Below are 13,082 nucleotides of genomic sequence, written 5' to 3'. Positions count from 1 at the left end.
AATCTCAGCTCTTTTGTTTTGACCAAACAAGTTAATTCTAACAGCCTGCAAGGAATTTTCATTGCGTGCAGCTTAAAATTATCCAGCTCTGTTTCAGTTCAGGGCAGCACTCAGATATTTCAGCAGAACTGATATTTGTTAGTACTGATCTGGAAATTATTTTTGAGATGCCTGAACCCCTTGGTCTGCATAATAGCATGTGAAGCATTAAATGAACTTTCTCTCATGCCACCAAAATCTAACAGCATTCTTCAGTCACCTCCCTCAGACTTCACTGTGAAACAACCAGTGTTTTCCCAGAAGCAGAACAGGAGGCTGGAAAACTCCTGTCAGCACACGCTGGTTCTGCTGGATGTATTAGAGCCCTAACAAGGTCAAATTATTTGATTAACATGTTATTATTATTATTATTCAGTTTATTTGTGTATTTGCAAAGTGCAGTTTGGATGTCACTTCATTTTTTTTCCTGCCTGTGCCAGACCAAAATTTTGCTCATCTCTCCAATAAAATAATAATAGTGATAGTGATAGTTATGATGATGATGACGATGATGATAATAATAATAACAACAACAATAATAATAATAGCCACAAACATATTTCATCATCTCCAAGTCCAGGAAAACAAAGTGGAGTGATTTTCACAGAAAGAAAAGCTAAAACATTTTGGAGTGCCCAGCACTTCTCTTAATGCCAAAAATACAATACCTCAGATCACTGACCCATTTACCAAAAGTGGTATCAAATTAATATAAGCACAAAAATGCCCTCACTCCCAAGGCACATTTTTTCCAGGTTGACACAGCAGATTAAGCGCAAATTCACTTACCCCACTGTTCTATCAATACAGCAATTATTACACACAGCAGGAATTTAATCACTCTCCTGATCTGCTCAGCCTGCGCCCACCACTTGTTGGGCTGAATTCCACCCCAGCCACACACCAGGAACAGCTCCTGGCCCTCCCTCCCTTCCCCAGCCTGCTCAGTCAGGCAGCCAAGAGGCAGCCAAGGTTCACAGAAAGATTTTAATTGTTTTATAAAGCCCAGGAAAAGGCAATTTCTGTGTGGACAAACACACCCCTGCAGGCTGTGTGGCACATTTTACTCTACCAGCAGACAAAGAAAATGTAGATATAAACCCTAAGAATAAAAGTGTCATTTAGTTCTTTCATTTATCAAAAAGAGTCTCTTCAGTAAACATCCACCTGTAAGAGCAATTAAAACTCTAGATAACTAATGCAAATATGCCTCTTACATAGCTAAATAGTCAAGTGTTCTGGTGTCATTTTCAGATCAGATTTGTTTCCAGTCTTTCAACACCAGAAGAGATTTAGGAAATCTGTACAAGTTTTTATGGAGAAAAGATTGCTGTCCCTTAAAATCATTGGATGTCCTCTGTGTTGAGCCATATGCAGGTATGTCTGTTTTCATTTCCAGCACCCTGAGGTCCCCAAACAATCAGAAAAGTTTGTGTTTCTAAATGTGGAGTTTTCTGTATAGTCAGAAATAGTGAAAAGAAATAAAACCCTCAGAAAAATTGATAATTTACTTCCAGCAGGAGAAATACGTCATTGCATGAAAATAAATTATGGGAGTGACAAACTGGATTTGTAACTATTTATCTGCATTAAATAATCTCTGTTTATTATCACGAAACAAAAGAAAAGAGTTCTATAGGTAATAACTACAGAAACTCAGCCCAGAACTGGGGGTATCACCCAGAGCTGCCAGAAAAGACCAGAAGCACAAAAAGCACCATAAAGTTTTAAATACAAACACTGGAGCTTTTCCTGGTGTAAATTATTGACTCTGAAGAGCTTCAACAGCTGCAGAGCAGACTCAGTGTAATGAAATTCTGCCAAGTGAGACCCAGTGAAATGCTAACCAATAAATATAGATTTATCAAATCACAGCTGAAGAATTACTGGTTTTGACAAAGGGATATCAACAGTGATTATGCTGCTGCTTGATCCTGAAGCAGACACCTCTGCAAGGAGCACATGCCAACACTGCTTTTGCCTGGCATCCTGCTGGCTGCTCCCCCCTCCCCTGTCTCCTGCTTTGGGGTTTGCAAGAGGTCACTTGTGCTCCCTGGTAAAACTCTGCTCTGCTTGGCTATGCTCCAGCAGCATCTCATCCTATGTACTTGGAAGTTGCTGCACTGCTCTCTGTTTCTCTTGGAAATAAGAAGCCTGTTCATTCTTCCTTTTGATCCTACAGGTAGGATTTTGAGCAGTGGAACTGTGGGATACAAAAAGCATCCCTCAGACCTGAAGAGAGACCCTGCCTGCAAAGCTGGGCTGTGAAGCCCAGTTCCTGTTTCAAGACTTCTGCAGGAGCTTGCTCTGCTTTCCAACATGGTGTTAATTAAAACACCATATTAAGGCTGCTCTGGAGAGTCAGTTAATTGATTATAGATATCCTTTCAGAATGAGCTTTAGAGGCTATATTGCATTTCATAATAATGACTGGAAAATTTTAAGGTGCCTATCTGGTAAAAATATGCATATATATGTATCCATGAATATGAAAACCATCCTAAATGCATTACCATAGCTGCTGTTTATGAAATAGGAGCCACTTGAAATGGTAAAATAATGAAAATCCAAGTGCAAATCAAGCCTTGCTCCTCTTTACGCAGTCCTGAAAGGTACATCCTCAGTGTATCAATCATCCCCCCATAAACACTTAGAAGTGCAGATCCATAATCAGTAATGACTTGTGGAAATTCTGAAGTAGCCCTCCTGAGTGCATCCTTCTGTAACTACGCCTTGGGGCCATGATAATCAGCGTGAGCAGCACAGAGCAGATTTAAGAGCTTTCATCTTGAAGCTGATTTATATTCTTGTACTTATGTACAGTTCCTCCCCAGGTCTGCATCACCCTGGGCTGGAGTGCCACGGGAAAGCATTTCTCCAGAATTCCCACCAGAGAACCCCTCCATCTCCAAGAAAGCCTTCCAAAATGCATCAAAGAGCAGAGGACAATCTGAGGACACTCTTGACTTGTTTTATTCTCCTCATTTCCCTGAGAGGTTGCCCTGAGACTACACGCACATAATTCTTTCACTACACAAGGGGGGGAAAAACCCTTACTGCACAACAATTTATAATAAATCACTCATGAACCCATCAACTTAATCTTCATTACAATCTATTGCTACAAAGATTTCTATAGTCTGACAGAAGACTTACTGAGTAGAAAGATTTGCCTGAGGGGCTCAGTGTAATCAGAGAGGGACAGAATAAAAACACGACGGGCTGGTTACTACTGCTGTATAAAAACAGATGAGGAACTCTTAATAATGGAGAACTCATGGGAAAAGATGGATTCCTCTTACTCACTTTTCCCAGGACAGCAAGACCTTACCACATTCAATTCATTTTCCACAGGGATATTCCCACTGAATTGTAGGAGACATCTGGTTTGGGCTGTGGAAAGTTTGTGTTCCTCAACACCTGGTTTTACAAAGTCCACGAGAATTTAATAGAATTAATCAGGGAGACTGGAGAATGAACAATGATCTGAAACTGCAAAATTACCTTTTTAAGGATTCCTTCAGTAAATATAGCCCTCAAAAAAACCCAAACTCACCACAACAGAGCAACAGAGAGGTGGATAATAAGTTATGCTGGTGCTTTTGTGAAGTCTCTCTTCCCTTCTGCGAGTTACACTCCCTGACCAAGCCAGGTCCCAACTGTGAAGGACAGAAAAGCTGCTCCTGACTGACAGATCACACTCTGGAAAAGCAGTACAATACTTCCCTCTCCAGTACCTGAGGACTTAGATTTATGGGTTTTAACCTTATTCTCATGTCCTGTCTTTCTAACCTGACAGATCCAGTAAAACACTGGTTCTGTTGCCCATACTCTATTTGCAACATGGAATGGCTCCTCTATTGACTGCGCAGGAGTGATCCCAGCCCCAGGAATCACAGGCAGGGCTGAGTCCCCAGTGAATCCCCGTGGATGCAATGCCTGGGAAATGCCATTTGCTGTGGCAGAGTGATGGGGCTGTGGGTGTCTCCGCTTGGAGAGTTCCCTGTGGATGAGGACGAGGGGCAGCAACTCAGTGCTGTGGCTGCAGCCCTGCACAGCCCTGGCTACTCCATCCCTGGTGCTATGCTGCCTTCCCAGCCCCTCTGGAGAACCCTGTGCTCCCCAGGAGCTCTCCTGCTCACAGCACTGAGCTAATTGCCTTCATTAACCCTGCAAAACCCTGCCTGGGGAATGGTGCTGGTGTTGGGGAGGAGTTTGGTGTGAGCTGCTTCACCAGGGAGAAATCCCCCAGCAGAGGGTGGGGAAAGGCCCTGCCAGAGCATCCCTCGGCCAGAGTGAGCCCAACCACAGACACTCGGCCCTGGGAGTGAGTTACACACTGAGTGCAACTCATTTTAATTCTCCACAGAGTAGGGGACTGGTCTTTTCACAGAACAAAGTGGGATGCTGCATGAATGAGGCTGAAAACAATCAAAGGAAACTGGAGACTGGGCAATAGTGTTTATCAGGAGGAAACAGGGAAAGCAAGAAAACAAAATCCAACTGCCTTGAGAAATGAGGCTGCCTGAAGCTGGCTACCTTTATTCTGACTCCTGCCTGTTACATAGAGATCAGAGTTTATATTGTTTTTTGCTGCTGCTGACTCAGAGGGCCAGACACTCCACATCAGCTGCAGTTTTGGGGATAAATTGCCTGCTAAAATACATTATACAACACACTGGAGAGTGAGAAGTAATGATGATTTCTCTCCTGCCTTTTGCCAGACAGGCCCAGGCTCTCCACTGGTGTTCTTACCCAAGCACTGACAGCAGGGCAGGTGCCAGTTCTGGGCTGTCCTACAGCTCTGGTGACAAGGTTCATTTTCCAAATGGCCTTACAGCTGATCAGTTATGTGCAAGCGACCACCCTGTCCTTTACAGTCCTGTACCACAGAGAGAATTTCATCCACTGAAGTATTTTTATTATGCACAAAACAGGCCAATACATTACCATTCACACAGACACTTGAGTTGGCACATGTATATGCAAACAGATTTTGCCTTAGATTTAGCTCTCAAATTATGCTTGCGCCACCCATTAAACTCCATTGATTTCTTCTCCCACTCAATATACCACTTCCTGAATGTTTCTGAGTTGTTTTATAAGGAAATAAAAAAAAACACTGTTGGTTTTCATGCCTCTGAACTTTCTACAACTTCCTTCATAAAAATATTCAACTTATTCCTCCTCAAATTTTTATTTTTTCAGATGCTGTGCTGTGTGCCCAGCCTGACCTGTGGCTGCCCAGCTCTGGGTGTCCTCCCCTGGCTTCCATCTCTGCGAGTTTGGTTCAGCTCCCCCTTCCCCCCACGCTCATTTTCTTGCCATGGATTGAGCATTTCTTGGAATACATCATCTCGTTGCTATCTGTCAGCCCCGGCTGCCTTCTGCTGAAGACATATGGAGAGGCATTCTTTCTCCTTGAGGGGTGACCAAGCAGACAAGGCTTTGGGAGCAAACTCTCCTCAGTAAAAATGGGAATTGCGGCTTCGGCACGAGCTGGCGGCGCCCGGCTGCAGGAAATTGCACAAGCCCGGACAAAAGCTTTTCTCCCCGCTGACCCAAACAATGTTTGCTAGGGCTGGTGATTAATATTGCTCCTTAAAACAGTTTTTTCATCATCAGTTCGGGCTAATGAAGCTGGCCTGCTGGAGTGGGGCCGCCCAGGGCGGCTGAGCTCCGTCTGCAGCTGGAACGCAGCTCCTCCGGGTCCGAGACCGGAGACAGCCAAAGCTCAGGAATTCTGCTGCTCTGCCAGCTGCCTGAGCCAGCCAGCTGCTAATCTGCTCCTCAAGATACCACAGTCACATAAGATAGCATTCAGAATTCCATTAACCTAGGAGATTTCAGCCACTTTTCCCTTCCACCTCACCAATAAAAGTAAATGAGATCAAGTTTCTCCTCGCATATTCCTCTCACCGCCTTTGTTGTGCTTCAGGTCTGTTTCTTGTCTGATTCATTAAAGTGCCTTGATGCACAACGGATTAAGTACTTAAATAAATAGTTCACTTTTCCTCTAAATTGCAAAAGTGATTTCAATTTTTTAAGCTGTTCAAAAAAAAAACATTTTAAAAAGATAAACATCCCATTCTTTGTGCAAATATAGAATATTTTTTCATGGCCCAACTTTCCATAAAAAAACATCTATTAGGAAAAAGGTTGTAAAAAAGAAAAAAAAATAGTTTGAATTCTTGCTTTGAAAGACACAGCAACAGTTTCAGATCCAATGGACACAAGGCTGAGCTCCTCAGAGCCAGACTGGCAGCTCAGCCACGTGTTTTTAATCACCCCCCATGCAGGAAAGGGGTTCTGCTGGAGGGAACAACCCCTGCCTGTGTGGGCTGAGAGCACCCTTGGGAGCAGGAAGGAGCAGCTCTCACACTGAGCTCACTGCAGGCCCAGGTACCAGGATGGATCAGCCCCATTCCAGCAGGGATCTCTTGCCTGGCAGAGTCTGCCTGTAGAAACAATACAGGAATATTTGCTTAGACACTGCTTATTTCAGTCTGAAACACGCTGGTCAAACATTTCCCTTATGTTATTTTCATGCCCCAGGGCAGTCTCAGATGGGATTGATGTCATTTTCTTGAAATATTTGCTGTAAAATAAAAGCTGCTTGTTTTTCAGCCAAGGAAATCCAGCCTGGAAAGTAGAGAGGCTGAGCTTGGCATTTTCTCCCGTGGGCAGCACATCCTGGCCCTGGCTGCACTTCCCAGCTGGGTCTGCCCTGCAGCCCTGCCACAGCTCCAGAGTCACACGTGTGATGGCTGGAGTGCTTGGAGCCTGAGGCAGAACCCAATCACTCTGGGCTCCCTGCAGAGCTAAAACTGAGAAACCATCATCTCAAACTGCAGCCCATGGGAACTACTGACCAGGCTTATTTTTGCCACCACCTTCACAGAGCAATTGGACTCCTGATTTGGGAGACTTATAAAGGTGCTTAAGATTAGAAAAAATTAAATCCCCAAAGCCAGCCCAAATGAAGGACCAGAGAAGCCAACATCGAACCCCTGTGACCACAGAGGCACTTCTTTGTTGAAATAAATCTCTCTGCATAAATCTGTAAGAACAGTCAATAGGGATCATTGAGTAAAGATCCAATTTCCCCTTTTACAATCCCAACTGAAGTTAAATCTCTTCTTCAAATTTACTCTCCCTTGCTGCTGGGTGTCGCTGCTAATTGCATTTCCCTGAGAGAAGGGCCTGGCCCCAGGCCCTGCCCTGCACAGCCATCCTCGTGCTCTGGCACAGCGCACGCAGGCCCGCACCAGACAGCTTCCAGACACTGCCAAGCACTCCATATTTCAGAAATATAGTACCAAAATGTGCCTCGCAATGAGTTATAGGTGCAGTTCAAGCCTCACCACTCCATCTGCATCTGCTCAGTGTTGTTTGCCAAGAGAATTTTGTCAGTCCCTCCTCGCTGGCTCCGGCAGGCGCTGCCACTGTCAAAGCGCCGCTGTGCTTTGGGCAGCCCTCAGCTCCCAAACTGGGGAGGAGGACAATTCCTCACCACCTTCTCCAAAGACAAAATTTTTTTAAAAATGTGATAAATTCTCACCTGTTAGAAAAGGTTGGAATTTTAAATGCATTATCAGTAGCCCACACCTGCACGTTTCATTTCAGAAAGACCACTAAAATACCAGAAGATTCATTTCTAAGTGTTAGTAGAGAGACAGAACCCCAGGAATGAAGGGATGGAGGAAACTTTTTTACTTGATAGACTGAGTAATGAGCTGTCCATATTGCAGGGAGAAAATGAAACTCCAGGATGGGAAATGCAAAGTAGATTCATAAGTGCATTAAAGGAATTCAAAGTCTATTTCAGGTGAAGGAACACAAATAACAATTAGGAAGGGGAAAAAAAAGCTTGATCATGTGAAACTAAGCAGTGATTCCTCACAGCACATCTCAGAATGTTTCTATATTTTCGGTTTAGAAATGTTGTGATCCAGGTACAGCTGGTACATTTAGTGACATCCACAGATCTTCCTATTTAATTTTAATATCTTAGGTTACCTTTGCCAGACATTTCTAAAGCATTCGGGGACATTTTCTCCTTCTCTAAATAGCTAGAAAAGAAAACGCTTTTGTACCTCTGTCATAATAAACAAAAAATCTCAAGGAATTTAATTTGACAGAGTCTCATAGGCATGAAGGGTCACTTCTTATGCCACTGACTAGAGAAAAAAATAGTGGGTATTTCTCTTTTCTGCCAGCAAATGGACAACCCAGGAAGGGAGAGATCTCCTGTAGTAACAGCACAGAAAAGGTCCAGTAACTTGATGAGAAGGAATTAATTATAGCAACTATGCAGAAAATGGGTATTGTGAGCTGATAGAAAGCAATCACTACCTGATAAATCAGCATGAAAAAACAGAAAGGTTACTCAGCCCAAACATAACCTGGGAAAACAGAGTTTTCCTAAAGAACAGAAGGGCACTGATGCAGAGCTGGATTATTGGGTGTCCAAGAGGGACAACCATCACCTATCCCATGGAACTGCAGAGGGGATTTCAGGGGCAGGCAGAAGTGAAATGAAGTGAAATGAAATTAAATTAAATGAAATTAAATGAAATAAAATTAAATGCAGCCAGACATTCAAGGAAGCACCGCAATGGAACAAGGGGTCCCAAATTTGAAAACGTGTAAAGGCAGCACATTAACCAACAATGCAGTGCTGGGACGATTTCTTCCATGATATTTCTGTAGAATTTACAGTATTTTTATGTTGGCTCCTTTTTTTTAATTAAAAAGGAGGGGTAAAATGGGCAAAACAATGATTTTTTCCTTAACCCATTAGAGTCATCAGTGTGATCTTGGAATACAGTTCTTGCTCTGCATAATGCCAGCAATTCAGAGTGATGCCATGCTGGGGCCTTTCTCATCTCCCCTTTCCCTCTAATTAGACAATATTTTAAAAGCTCTTCCCAGAGTTAATGCTGACACAAGACCCTGGCCACGGAGCCTGTCCTGCCCCTGCACATGCAGCACAGTGGCCCTGTGACCCTGCTGCTCCCTCTGCCAGGAGATGTGGGCTCTGCAAAGGCTGCACCCTTCACACAAGGAAAACATGACTGAGTTCCTCAGGGCCTGGAGCTGATTGCGGTTTATAACTTAGAAAGCTCTGAAAGCTACAGACATTTCCTTAGAGGTCACAATCCCATTCATCCAGTGCAGCACAGCTTTTGTTTGTTTAACTTTCCTTGTATGTTTTACATTCCTTGTTTGTCAGCCATGAAAGCTACTTGGGTAACCATAAATTGCAGCTAATTTGGCAATTTCCCCATCATCAGCCAGGTTCAATTAAACCCCCAGGTTTTCTTCAAAATCCACAGTGGAAACGATGATGCCCCACAGTGGGGTTTATTAATGCATAACAGACCAAGGGCACTGAGCTGCACTGGTCACTCCACCAGCTGCACAGGGATGTCAGAGACATGGCTCTGATTAAAACATAACCACAAGCATGTTAATGACACCTGCTCACAGGGGGCATTCACAATATTTGTGCTGCAGCCTGTGGCCCCGCTGTCCCAGGAAGGCGCTCGGGAGGTTTGCAGCCAGCCCTGCTCCAGTGCAGAGCAGTGCAGGGCTGCATTTCTGTGTGCCAGAGCAGTGCAGGGCTGCATTTCTGTGTGTCACAGCAGTGCAGGGCTGCATTGCTGTGTTCCAGGGCTGTTTCTCTATGTATTTCTGTGTGCCAGGGCGGTGCTGGTTTTTGGCATTTCCAGGGCGGGTGAGGTCTGTCCAGAGCAGCAGAGCCCAGGGCTCTCTCTCCCTGTGTTTCACAGCCAGGCTGGGCTCCTCCAGCCCAACCTTGGGCAAAGCTGAGCTGCCAGGGAGGAGAGAGCAGGAGGGAAATTGAGCTCAATAAATAATAAGCCCACACTCACTAAATGCCTAATACTTGCAAATCAATTAGAGCAGGGCAGAGATGGAATGATACATGATGTCTGCTAACAAAGACTTGCAAAATATTACTCTCAAAGGCTTCCTTTTTTGATACCCTTGGAACAATATTTGCTTCCTCGAGACTGAAACGTTTGAGTCCAGGGCAGGAACATTCAATCACATGAGTAGTTTTGACAACATTCATTCAGACCATTTCTGTGAATGCAAACAAATTTCAGAAGTGCACTGGGGCTGTGAGAAAGGTGTGTTTGCCTTCTTCCTGATGTCTGGTTTATATATTTATTGCATTTAAGAAGAGTCAGAAGTTCCCAAAGGATTGGATGGAAGACTGAGAACAGCACAGGTCGATTCCGGTGTGACACAACATCCCCACACCCAAGCAGCTCTGCCTCAACAAAGAGCTCCCCTCACTGTTCTTGCAGAGATTGTGATCACTGCAGGGCTGAGCAGGGAAGGCTTTTTCCTCCTTGAAAGGTGTATTTCCAACATGTGCCTTCAAGATGATGGTTGGATTTTTTTTTCCTTTGTGGTAAATCCTGAACTTTCACCCAGACACAAGTACCTAAATGAAGCTTCAATGCAACTGAAGATCAAAAATGTTTTTTCCCCTTAAAAAATAAAGTCCTCAAGGAAATGGAAATAATGATTTTCTACTTTTATCTTTGCAGAGAGACAAGACTTGAGGCTGTCAACTCTATATAAACCACCAGCATCCCCTCAAACAGCCCATTTTCACCCCATTTCCTCACACTTCTCAAAAAAGGTGTTAAGTAAGATTCTGGCTTTCTGTTCACAGGGATGATAGGCCATGTATCTTCATTCAAATTTATCTCAATTTGTTTCTTAGTCTAAGGAGCAAGTTCTTGAGAATAAATGTTAATTTCAGCCCACTTCAGCAGGGAAGTAAAGGCTTAAGTCAGAAAGATATTCAGACCTACACACAAACTAGCTGCCAGAAAAAGATACTTGTCTCTTCTTCCCCACACAGAGAATTTATTATTTTCAGCAAAAATCTTTTCAATAATCCCTCTCTTCTAAAAATACTCTATTTAAGTATTTTTTGCCCCCCAGAGACCCAATCCTGTACAGACTAAGCCCCATCTCTCAGCTGAGTGGCACTGAAGTGTTGATACCAATTTAACCCACCCTCACAGAGACTCCCACTTCCCACTCTGCTTAGAATTCTGCAGGGTAACTTCAGTTCCCCAAAGCAAACGTCTTGGTGTTACAGAAATCACTTCTTAACAAACAAATGCATTATCATGGAGATACAGCTTCCTTTTTCTTCCACCCAGTATTTCCCAGGATGCTCCCAAATCTCCTAAGAGGTGTAAATATTCCTCAGGAAACCGGGGGGTGGTTAAAACCCTTCAGCAAGTACCATGGCAATAAGACTCAAACGAGCAAAAGATCACCTGCCACAGTGGCAGGAGCCAGGAGGAGCCAGGCTTTCCATACCAGCCAGGAATCCTCCATCAGCGAGAAGTTTGCAGAGGTAACCTCAGGGCTGTAAAACAAGTTCCAGGCTGACATTAAGCAAATGAAATTTTAGATTTCAGCTGACTGCAGTGCAGTGGCTGCTGCCCCCAGCATGCAAAGGTTAATAACTTCCCCGGGGTGCAAGCAGTGTTCCTGCGGTGCTAGCGTGGTGGCAGATGTGGGAGCTAAGTGACACCAGGGCTCTGCCCCTTCAGCTCACCACGGAGCATCACAGGCCCTGGGAAGCTCCTCTGGAGGTCCTGAACAGCCTGCGACAGCCAGAGCTCACAACAGCGAGGCTCCCACCCTCCCTGTCCCTGCTTTGCAGCAAGGGAAGCTCGCTGAGCTCATCCCACACATCCACATAAAGCCAGGATTCCAGGCTCAGCCTGGCCCCCTCCTGCACCAGCCACTGCACAGAACAAAGGGTGCAGGCACAGGGAATGAAGGGCACGGGTGTTTGTCCCTCTGGCTGTGCTACAAACCCGTGCACCTCTCTAATTGTGCTACAAACCTTTGTCCCTCTTCATTGTGTTAACAAACCCTCCACCTCTTTAATTGTGCTAACAAACCCTTGTCCTTCTTAATTGCGTTAATAAAGCCTTGGGCCTCTTTAGTTGTGCTGCAAACCCTTGCACCTCAACTATGCTAGTAAACCTCTGCACCTCTTTGTGCTAAAAAACATTGTCCCTCTTTATTGTGTTAACAAACCCGTCACTCTTTATTGTGTTAAAAAAAAACCCTGTCACTCTTTAATTGTGCTCACAAACTCCTTAATTGTGCTACAGACTCGTCTGTCTTCCATTGTGTTAACAAACCCATGTCCTTCTTTAATTGTGCTACAAACCTTTGTCCCTCTCCATTGTCCTAACGAACACTTCACCTCTTTAATTGTGTTAACAAACCCCTGAAGCTCTTTAGCTTTGTTAACAAACCCTTGTCCCTCTTTAGCTGTGCCACGAGCCCGGTGTTTCAGTGCTGACAAACCCAAGTGACACTCAGCGACACACCTTGGACAACATCAGGTCCACATCAGTGGAACTGAAGAGCCACAGCCTCTCGTGCACTGGACAGCCCTCACTGCTCTCATCATTTCCTGGCAACAAGGGCAAGCCACTTCTGAAAAAGAAAATTAAAATGCTCACTACAGGTAATTAAAGATCATAGGCTAAGACTAAGAAAATTATGATAAGGTTAAACAGCTGGTATGAGTTACTCAGAATGTATGTGCAGGGTTAGTAGCTGCATTTTAAAGTGATGTTCCAACACCTGGAAAGATAAAGGAACTGCTCCTGAGATTAAAAGGTACAGCTGTAAGTACACTGATACCTTGTAGTTTTGGTGGAGAAAAAAGGAAGGAAGGAAGGAAGGAAGGAAGGAAGGAAGGAAGGAAGGAAGGAAGGAAGGAAGGAAGGAAGGAAGGAAGGAAGGAAGGAAGGAAGGAAGGAAGGAAGGAAGGAAGGAAGGAAGGAAGGAAGGAAGGAAGGAAGGAAGGAAGGAAGGAAGGAAGGAAGGAAGGAAGGAAGGAAGGAAGGAAGGAAGGAAGGAAGGAAGGAAGGAAGGAAGGAAGGAAGGAAGGAAGGAAGGAAGGAAGGAAGGAAGGAAGGAAGGAAGGAAGGAAGGAAGGAAGGAAGGAAGGAAGGAAGGAA

General features: G+C 44.4%; 1 long non-coding RNA gene across 9 annotated transcripts in view; it reads right to left on the bottom strand.

Moving 5' to 3' along the window:
- The window catches only part of LOC135279605 (uncharacterized), a 99,177-nt gene extending 91,662 nt beyond the window's left edge, over nucleotides 1-7,515 (bottom strand). For 7 of the 9 annotated variants that reach the window (XR_010346827.1, XR_010346831.1, XR_010346823.1 and 4 more), the window contains exon 1: nucleotides 7,404-7,509. This is a non-coding gene — a long non-coding RNA (uncharacterized LOC135279605). Of the gene's footprint in view, nucleotides 1-7,403 lie in introns of all 9 variants that reach the window. The other 2 variants (XR_010346828.1, XR_010346832.1) reach the window with 1 other exon arrangement.
- Between the last annotated feature and the right edge of the window lie 5,567 nt (nucleotides 7,516-13,082).

Source organism: Passer domesticus, chromosome 12 (assembly GCF_036417665.1).
Source record: "Passer domesticus isolate bPasDom1 chromosome 12, bPasDom1.hap1, whole genome shotgun sequence".
Taxonomy (NCBI): Eukaryota; Metazoa; Chordata; class Aves; order Passeriformes; family Passeridae; genus Passer; species Passer domesticus.
Note: the sequence above shows the minus strand (reverse complement) of the source record. Positions and strands in the feature narration are given on the sequence as shown.